Genomic DNA, 11,372 nt, shown 5'->3' with positions numbered 1-11,372 from the left:
CCACTCCTTGGAAGGAAGGTTGGGCAATCTACTTCTGTAGTGATACTGCCTCGGAAACCCAAGGAGGGGTCACTATGAGTTGGCAGTGAGTGGTGGTGGTGGTGGTATTGATGAACAGTGGTCAGGGCTAAAGAAATATCTAAGTCAGAATCCATGAATGAGGCCAAAAGCAGCCTCTAAATTCATTTGTTGTGAATCTAGTTGGTCAAATAAAATCTTCTCACCTGACATGTCTAGAAGACCTCTACTCTGTGAATTTCAGATAATCATGAATATGCCTCACCTGTTAATTGTAAAGATGGTGATTGTCTATAAATCAAGAGGCTTTAACCTGTTGAGACAAATCCTCATATGCCCTCCAACAAAGTCTTGTCCGTTTTTGGGAAATTTTAAAAATTGAAAATTTGTTAAGTTTAGAAGGAGTTCAAGTAGTTTGATTGAAGAGATGTTTATTTTCTTAAGTTTGGAAGACTTCTTTATTAAGCCTTCACTTACCTTCAGCAAAAAGAAGAGGTAGTAGAAACTGTTCTTTCTTAAAGTACTGTACCACAATTTTCTATGACCAGCAGTGCACTGTGACTCAGAGAAGGTAAAGTTGAAAAGCAGTCATTGCTCCACCTCACCCTGCATTAGCCACAGTACCATCTGCAGAATTGTTCCCTTTCTGATTTGTCCTTCAGGGTGATAATATAAAGTGTTCAGGGAGTACAACTATATGACTAGTGTCCTGAGAGAGTCTGTTGTTGTTGTCATGTGCTGTCGAGTTGGACCCAACTCACAGCGATGCTTCCTTGGGTTTCTGAGGTGGTATCACTACAGAAGTGGATTGCCCAACCTTCCTTTCGAGGAGTGGCTGGTGGGTTTGAACCTCCAGCCTTGTGGTTAGCAGCCAAGTGCCTTAGGCACTATGCTACCAGAGAGTCCAGAAACAATTTAATGGGAAAAATATACTTTTTAAAAAATGCTTAGTTTAAAAAATATTAAAATGGTTCTTAGTGATTGTATTCAAATTTTTAAGGTTTGTTAAGTGAAATTAAAAACACCCTAAGTTCCAAGAGATCTCTTTAAAACATTAAAGAGTACTGATGTCACTTTGAAAACTAAGGTATGTCTGATCCGAGTTATGGTATTTTCAATTGTCTCAATATGTATGTGAAAGCTAGGCAATGAATAAGGAAGACCAAAGAAGAATTGATGCATTTGAATTATGGTGTTGGTAAAGCATACTGAAAATATCAAGGATTTCCAGAACTAACAAGTTTGTCTTGATAAAACACAGCTGGGATGCTCCTTAGAAGAGAGAATCGCCAGACTTTGTCTCACTTATTCTGGTCATGTCTAAAGGAACCATTCCCTGGAGAAGGATATCATGCTTGGTAAAGCATAGGGTCAGTAAAAAAGGGGAACACCCTCAATGAGATGGATTAACAGTGGTGGTGACGATGGGTTCCAGCATAGCAGTGATTCTGCGGATGGCACAGGACCACGCAGTGTTTCATTCTGTTGTACATAGGGTCTTTATGAGTCAGAGGCAACTCGATGGCACCTAACAACAAATTTTGTTTTGTTTTCTTTCCAATATGTAGAAACTTACAGGGAGTTGGAGCTCTGGTAGCATAGTGCCTCAGGCATTTGACTGCTAACCAAAAGGCTGGTGGTTCAAACACACCAGCCACTCCTCAGAAGGAAGATGGGGCAATCTACTTCCATAGTGATACTGCCTTGGAAACCCAAGGAGGGGTCACTATGAATCGGGTCTGACTCGATGGCACATACCAACAACAACAACAAACTTCAACTCAGTTGTAACCATTGGAACAGTGAAGAAAAATAAAAAAAGAAAGCAAACAAGAAAGGAAGGAATGCCTGTCTTTCTGAAGAAACAAGTAGCTAATCAGTCACTCATGGATTGAATATCTGTTTATTCAACACACACTATATGCCAGGCACTGCACTAGATGCAGTAGTGAAGTCAGTGTTGAAGTATCTCTATTTGTAATAACTGAAGTTAATTGTCTTTTAAAGTAAGATTTAGGATTCATGGTACACAGGAAACCCACTGGAAGTTTACCTTACACTCCCACACTCCCAAAAATATTTATCCATGGATATACTCAGGGGAGGGGGCTAGAAACCATCTGTCTTACCAGATTCTTACAAAACTTCATGGTTTTGGTAGTTTTTCCAAGTTTCTCTCTAATATTAACTTTCTGTGATTAATGTTATGAAGTGTGTTAGCCAATAATCTACTATCTACTCACAAACTTGCTAAAATTAGTCTAAGATACTGGTTAATATTAAAATTTTACTTTAATCCTATATTTGTTTGAGCAGAATATATTTGTTTGAGTTGTAAAAATGTCATTCATTGACATGGTACATTAACCAGTCACAGTTTAAAAAGGATTATTGGAGAATTTTTCTTATATTTCTATGTACATGAAATACTAAAATTAGACAAGTTGTCAAGATAATGCTGTGCAAGGGGCAATTATCCATATTCTACATTTGTGTTAATAAATATACATGTTTGTTTAAATGCATATGAGCATATATGTTTTTGTGAGTATGAAGTTATAAGAATGCATTTGGTGGTGTGAAAATTTCAGTACAAAAATATAAAGGAAAGGGAAATTTGCAATTCAAAGAAGACCACGCTATGTCTAGAAAATCAAAATTTGTAGAGTTATCTCCCTGGAAAGCAAGGGAAAAAAAGAAAAGATAATTGCATTGCAATTCAAGTTCCAAAGCACAAAACTCTATCTAGAAAATCACAATCATCACGTGCATGAATAAAAATTTGCTATTGCTGAGAGATTGTGATTAAAAAAATAAAGTAATATCAGGGAGAATATTGAAGCTGACAGTCCAAATACAGGAAGAAGTTAACTGATTCTTCTAACCTCTAAGGAGATAGCATCAAGGTTGAAAATGTGTTCATTTGGTTACTTTTCCAAGAGAAAATAAGAAAAAGAAATATTCTATGGGACTATAACTTTAAGGAAGCCATGGAAATAACCACTGGCCTATGTCTCCTGGGCCTAAAACCAATCAAGTCTGGCTTAATAAGAAGCAGACTTTAGAAAAAATGTAATATTCTCTCTACATTTTTTTTTTTTTCTGTGAGAAGTCTGTGTTTTTGTTATGAACAAATGCTTTTGTTATTTTAATCTAATAAGAGAAGTGGTTGAAAAGGGAGGGTACCTAAACATGGTCCTTATGTACACATCCTTATCAGACTATCATTGGCCAGCTCTTAAAGATTTAAGCTGATAGTGAGCAAGGAACGTAGGGATGGCAATTCATGGGCTTGCAAAGTGTATTTGTGGACAACACAAAGTTGTACCATTATGTTCCTTTCTCTGACTCATCATTGGCTCTATATGCTATCATTATTATATTATTATATATAATATAACATTATTGGACATTATTATATATCATTATTGTTGTTCTTATTGTTAAGTGTCATCAAATTGGCTCATACTTGTGGAGACCCTATGTGCAACAGAATGAATCACTTCCCTGTCATGCACCATCCTCACAATCCTTGCTATACTTAAGTCCATTGTTGCAGCCACAGTGTCAGTCCACCTCATTGAAGATCTCCTTTTTCACTTCTCCTCTATTTTACTAAGCATGATATCCTTCTCTAGGGAATGGTCCATCTGACATGACCAAAGTAGGTAAGATGGAATCTGGCTATTCTCACTTCCAAGGTGCATTCCAGTCACACTTCTTCCAAGACTGATTTGCTCATTTTTCAGGCAGTACATGGTACCCGTAGCATTCTTCTCCAATGCCATAACTCAAAAACATCAACTCTTTTTCAGTATTCCTTTTTTCATTGTCCAGCTTTCACATGCATATGAGGCATTTGGAAATAAAATGACTTGGGTTAGGTGCATCTAAGTCTTCAAAGTGACATCTTTGCAAGTCAACATTTTAAAGAGGACATTTTAAACATCAAATTTGCCCAGTGCAATACCACATTGGATTTCTTGATGGCTGTTTCCATGGGTGTTGATCATGGCAGGGATCAATAAATATTTGTCCCTACCTTCATATCCTTAAAAATACTGTACTAGTTTCACCCTTCCTAATCCTCAACTCATCATGGGCACTTCACAGATACTAGCGTTTTGTTCCATGATGTGTGGAGCCACCATGGCTCAGGGGCCAATGCAACAGCAGCTTACAATTAAATCCAATCATTGTTTGATTATTGTAGTTTCTATAACTTATGTCTGCCTATCTTATTTCTTTGTGTTTTAGAAGAGATAAATCTTGCTAAAGTACTTCTTTGTTCAACTATCTTCAATGACACTGCAAATCAAATTACATCTCACCACTTCCTCATGAATACAAAACCCTCCATAATCATGTCCCAACATATTTCCCTAGTTATTTTAAGAAGTTAGCCTCTGGAAAGCAAAGAGTGGGTTCTGTGGCTAACCAAGTAAATGTGCTTCAGAAAAGATTCAGTGTGAGTTTGAAGTTAGTGTGGCCTATAGGAAGGGGTGCGAATTCAGAGATTTACTTCTCTTTATCAAAATCTTATTACCCAGGTTTGTGTCCATGGAAAAGCCCCTTACCCACTTGGTGCCTCTATTTTCTTATTTTTAAAATGTAAATAAGTATTTTTGTCCCAATCTTCTCAAATTTATTGTTAATAAGATAAAAAACAATACTGTCACCATAATGTGCTCTCTAATTACAAGGTATTGAATTTAGGATATTTTTAGTTTCTCTTAATAGAGAAACTGAAGTAACTAAAGCCAAAATCAATTGATGACATTACTCTCTATGACTTGATAGGTTAAAAGTGGTTCAAGAGCTTTTTGTAGTTTTCTTTTTAAATTTGCTGTTTTGATATAATTTTAGATGTACATACAGTTGTAAATCTCATATGCCTTTCACCCACTCTCTCCATATGTTAACACATTTTATAACCATAGTAAAATTTCATAACCAGGAATTGAAAATTGATCATGATACAATCCAACAACCATATTCAGATTTACATTTATTACTGTATGTGTGTGTATGTCTGTGTATATGCAATTGTATTACATATGTAGGTTCATGTGATCATCACCATGTCAAACAACAGGATGGTTCTGCCACCTCCAGGATATCATTTTTCCCCTTTGACAACCATATTTACTTCTTTTCCAATTCTCTGCCCTCATACTTTTACCAATCTCAGGCAACCACTAATCAGTTCTATATGTTTCTATAATTTTGTCATTTTAAAAATATACAAATGGAAACCCAAAGTATATAACCTTTAGGGATTGACTTTTCACTCAGCATAATTGCCTGAAGTTTTATCAAAATTGTTTTGTCAATAGTAATTCATTACTTTTTCTTTTGAGTAGTATTCCATGGTATGGATGTAAACCAGTTCGGTTATTCATTGTAAGGCATCTGGGTTATTTGTGGTTTGAGGTTCTTACAAATAAAGTTGCCATGAATTTTTGTGGAAAGATTTTTGTGTAAACTTATCTTTTCATTGTGATGTTGGCAAAGGATACTGAAAATATCATGGGTTGCCAGGAGAATGAAAAAAATCTGTCCTGGAAGAAGTGCATTCAGAATGCTCCTTGGAAGTAAGAATGGCCAGACTTTGTCTCATCTACCTCGTTGTCAAAAAGGATCACTACCTGGAGAAGGATATCATGCTTAGTGAAGTAGAGGGTCAGCAGAAAATGCAAGGATGGTGTGGTAGCTCAGTTTGTGTCTGGACGTGGCTGGGCCTGGTTGAGTGGCTGGGCAGTAGATGTATTATTCCCCATGATGAGACTGGTAATCCACTCCATGGTGGAATCTATTGTCAGGAGCTGGGTAACTGCCTTAGGGAATGTGGTCTGCTTCCTGTATATAAGCAGAAGACTTGGGGAATGGTCTCTAGCTTATGGCACACTTGGACCCCGCATGTAGCCATGTTGTTGTTCTACCTGCCATGCTCTGCTGACGTGAGGACTTACAATGGACTTGAATTAATGGCCTGTCATGTGTTTTGGTAACGTTGGGAACTGTGCCTTTTTACTTGTCAACCTTGGGCTTAGCAACCTCAACAGCCAACAGCTGTCTGAGTGAAGAAAAGCCTTCAGTTTCAGTGGGCTGGGAGCTGGAGGCAGAGCTGAAGCCCAAGGCTGAAGAGCTTTCACCCAGCCCATAGAGCCTGGCATTTTGAACTTGGACTTAAAGCCTCCAAATTGTAAGAGAATAAACTCTTGTTTGTTAAAGCAATCCCATTTGTGTATTTTCTGTTAGAGTGGCTCTAGATAACCAGAACAGATGGTCAATGTGATGGATTGACACAGTAGCTGTGATGGGCTCATGCATAGCAAGGATTGTAAGGATGGTGCAGGACCAGGCAGCAGTGTTTCATTCTGTTGTACATAGGGACGCTATGAGTTGAAGCTGATTAGTGTAGTGCCTAAGACACTTGACTGCTACCCAGAAGGCTGGCAGTTCAAACCCACCAGCCACTCCTTAGAAGGAAGATGGGCCGATCTACTTCCATAGTGATAGTGTCTCAGAAACCCAAGGAGGGTACTCTATGAGTCGGGTTGGACAGCACATAACAACAACACAACACAACAACACAACAATGACAACAACAATATCTTTTCACTTCTCTGTCATATATGTCTATCTTAGGCTGTGTTCTCTAGAGAAGCAAAACCAGGGAAGATTTTATATATAGATACCTATATATCTATAATCTATGTCTATATCTATATCTATACATCTATATCATCTATACCTATCTATCTGTCTATCTATCTATCAAGAAGAGCTCTGGTGGTGTAGTGGTTAAGGTTTTTGGCTGCTAACCAAAAAGCCCATAGTTCAAACCCAGCAACCACTCCATGGAAGAAAGATGGGGCAATCTGTTTCCATAAAGATTTACAACCTTGGAAACCTAATGGGGATTGCTTAGTCAGAATTGACCCGATGGCAGTGAGTTTAGTGTATATATATATATGTATATATATGTGTATATATATATATATATATGTGTGTATATATATATATATATATGTATATATATATATATGAAATTAATCTCAATAAAGCAGTGCATGGGTCGTAGAGGCTGGCAAGTCCCAAGTCCGTGGTCATTCATCAGAGTGGAGGTTTCTCCTGACTTATGCAATTGTAGGGGCTAGCAAAGCCAAGATTGGCAGGTCAGATGCAGACTTATAGGCTGCAAAGGCTGACAAATCCAACATTGGCTGGAAAATTGACAGGCTGCTGGCTCACAGGCAGTGGAGCTCAACAAACCCAAACATTATAAAGCAATATGGTAGGCAGCTGGCTCAAGTGCCAAGAACTGGAGGTCAGATGATGATGAGCCACATGAAAAACCCAGCGCAAGTAAAAATTCAGCAAGCTTTGCCAAAATGTCCATATATATATATATATATATATATATATATGATGCAGGACACACCTCTGAAAAATTCACTTTCACCATATCAACTGTTCATAGTAGATCTCATCATAGGGTTTATTACATTATATCAGATCTCATCATGGGGGATGACTACTTCATAACTGCCCAACCACTGAGAATCATGGCACAGCCAAGTTGACATATAACCTTAACCATGAAAATCCATCCCTTGCCAACTTGAAATTTCTAAACATCCCCTTAAACCATGCTTAATCTCTAAATAAAGACAATTATAAAATCATGCATGATACAACTAACATATGTACAACCAAAAACACACTAGTCCAATTTACATCTTATATTTTATAAGTGAAGAAAACAAAAATATTTCATGCACACATATAAGGAAGAAATACTCATAACTATCACAGTCCTCATTTCTGTAATTGATCACTTGGTTATAGCTGGTATTTAGATCTATCTTTTTCCACCCACTCATTCCATATTCCTTTTGCCCTCAGGAAGCACCTCAGCTGGTCATGATTCTTTGCCTGCTGGAGTGACCAAACCTTCATCCTCAAGAGTCTGGGCCACTGGTAGTCATGAAGAAATTAGGTTGTTGTAATTTTCAATTGACTTTAATCATAGGGCATGGTGACACTAAAAGATGTCCTACAAAATCTCCTGTGTTCCAGGCATATTTTTCTTTATGTCTAATATGTAGTATCAATCTACTACTAATATGTAGTAATGTTTCTTTTGGAAATCAGGATAAATCACACTAGCCAATACAGTAACTTTCTTCTTTGCCTGTTGATCCAGAGGCATGGGGAGGCCAAAATATACAGGTGACATTCATAACTTAGAGTTCAATGGAATCAATATTGAGTGTCCAGATACGAATATTCCTCCCTTTTGAACAAGCCTTAAATTCTGCAGAACATGGGGTAGTGGGGACAGGAAGCAAAATTTTGAGAGTGGATCACTAGGGTTGATAGTCATGCAGGTCTTGGGAGTCCATGTTGCTCCAGGCATTGCCTCTATCCCTACCACCATGACCAATTTTTCCATAAGTTCATTGGGCAATGACAGGAGTAGCTGAAGAAAGAGACTGGCTGATTTCCACAGAACACATTCTATGCACTTGATTGTTAAAATCCTCCTCTGCTGAGGTCACCCTTCAGTGAGCACTCACATGAGACACAAGTATCTTCACTTCTAAGGCCAGTTCAGGGAGATCTGGACACACACTGCTTCCTCATACTTCCTTGTCACCAGTTTTCCAATTATGTTCCTTCCAAATCCCTGACTATCATGGCAAACTATTGGCCACAGCCTGTGGATCAGCATACAATCACAAATCTGAGGATTTCTCCTTCCAGGCAAAGTGAACCAGGTACACTGCTCAAAACTCTGCCCATTAGGAGGATTTCCTTTCATCACTGTCCTTTGGGGAAGTCCCATACAGAGGCAGCAATGATGCAGTCCACTTTTAAGGTGCTTCCATGTTCGTGCAGAACCATCTCTAAACCCAGCACAAGTTTTCTCTTTCTCAGTTAACTGATCATAAGGAACTCCTCCTGAGGCCATAGGTTCAGACTGGGAGAGAGAAGATAATATGATAGGAGTGGACATTTGGGCCACTTCCTCATGTAACTTACTTGTGCCTTCAGGTCATGCTAGAGCCCGATCTTGTACACATCACTTCCATTTAATGATGCAGTGCTGACATGCACAATCAACTTTATGAATCTATGGGTCAGATAACACCCAGTTCATGATGGAATCTCAGGCCACATAGTGATTTGGAGCCTATGGTTAGGTGTCCAGTCTTTACTAAGGCCTAATAACAAGCCAAAAGTTGCTTCTCAAAAAGAGAGTAGCCATCGGCAGAGGAAGTCATGTCTTTGCCACAAAATCCTCAGTGTTCTCACTGTGATTTTCCACTAGAAGCCTTTTAAAGATTCCAAACAGTATTTGTATCTGCCGTTGATGCCTCCAGCACCACTGATTTAAGTGGATCAAATGACCCAAGTGGCAGAGTACCTTGCATGGCAGCCTGACCCTGTTGCAGAGCCTTCATTTGCTTTGAGCTCCACTCAAAACTTGCAGTTTTTTGAGTCACTTATAAACAGACTTGAGTTTCACATCCGAATGAAGAATATGTTGTTGTTATTGTTGTTATGTGCCGTGGAGTCAGACCCAACTCATAGCAACCCTTCCTTGGGTTTCCAAGGTGCTGTCACTATGGCCTGCAAAATTCAAAGTGGCCCACCAGGCACTGTGCCTCCTTTTAAGTTCTGAGAGGTGCCAGATGCAATATATTATCCTTCACTTTAGAAGGAATATCTTGACATGCTGCATACCACTGGACTTCCAGTATATTCACTAATATGGAAAGTGTCTGAGTTTTTGTCTGATTTATTTCGTTTCTCACCTTCTAACGTCCAAATGTCTTCCAAATAAGTCTAGAGTCATTGATGCTTCTTCCTTACTAGGTCCAGGCAGCAAAATACCATCAATGCAATGGATCAGTGTGATGTCTTGTGTAAGAGAAAGGTGATTAATATCCCTGTAGAGTAAATTATGACATAGTGTTGGAGAATTACTGTATCTCTGAGGAAGGACCATGGCCTTACAAGTTGAAAGCAAACTGCTTCTGCTGATGCTCAAAACTTAAATTGAGGAAAAGCCATTGGCTAATCCAATAGGTGCATATCAGATATCAGGAGATGTATTACTTTGCTCAAGCAATTGAAACCACATCTGGAACCTCAGCTGCAATTGGAATCACCATTTGTTTAAGTTTACAATAACCCACTGTCATTCTCCAAGATCTATCTGTTTTTTGCACAGGCCAAACAGGCGAGATAAGTGGGTGGTGGGAATCACCACCCCTGCATCCTTCAAGCTCTTTATGGTGACATTAATCTCTACAAACCCTCCATGAATAAAGTATTTCTTTTGTTTTAGTATTTTATTAGCTAGGGGCAGTACTAATGGCATCCATTTGGCTTTTCTTAACATGATAAACCCTACTCCATGTCTCAGTCCTCTAGTACTAACTACTATAACAGAAAAACCACAATTAGATGGCTTAAAAAAGAAAGAAATTTATTCTCCTACAGTTTAAGAGGCTAGAAGTCTAAATTCAGAGTGCCAGCTTTAGGGGCTTGGCAAAGGCCCCTTGACCTTGGGCTTTAGCTCTGTATCTTATTCCAGGACCACTAGAGCTAAAGATCCCCTAATTCAGACAGCTGCTGGTTACTACAGATGATGAACCCAAAGTCTTCAGGTAAAATGGCACAATCCCAAGATTCATAAGCAACATGGCAGGCCACTAGTTCAAGTCCAGAAACAATGCTAAGAAGGTCAGTCAACACAGCAGGCCAGATGAAGACTCAGCCAAATGCAGGATCCAGGTGTGCCAAGAGGCTAGAAACCTTTCTCAAAGCCCTTCAATATATACTCAAACCAAGCCACATCTCAAACACAGCTCCCTTTCCACTGATTAACACCTCACAGCAGATTCCACCATGGAGGAGATTACAATCTTGTCAAGGAAAATACCTACATTCCAAGCTTCCCAAAACCATAGCTCAGCCAATTGACACACAACTGTAACTGCCACGCTCCACATGTCAGGGATCCAAGGTGGGGTTTTGCTAGTTGGTGACTGTGTCTGTTCCAATTATGCCTTCTGTTGTTGTTAAGTGCGTCGAGTCATTTCCAACTCATAGCGACCCCATGCACAGCAGAACGAAACACTGCCCGATCCTGCGCCAGCCCCACAATCCCTGATATACATGAGCCCATGATTGCAGCCACCCTGTCGATCCATCTCGTTGAAGGCCTCCCCCTCTTTTGTTGACCCTCCACCCTACCAAGCATGACATCCTTCTCCAGGGAATGGTCCCTTCTTACAACATGACCAAAATAGGTGAGGTGAAGTCTGGCCATTCTT

This window comes from Orycteropus afer, unplaced genomic scaffold (genome assembly GCF_000298275.1).
Source record: "Orycteropus afer afer isolate SDZICR_OR568_19922 unplaced genomic scaffold, OryAfe1.0 scaffold00060, whole genome shotgun sequence".
Lineage (NCBI taxonomy): Eukaryota > Metazoa > Chordata > Mammalia > Tubulidentata > Orycteropodidae > Orycteropus > Orycteropus afer.
Note: the sequence above shows the minus strand (reverse complement) of the source record.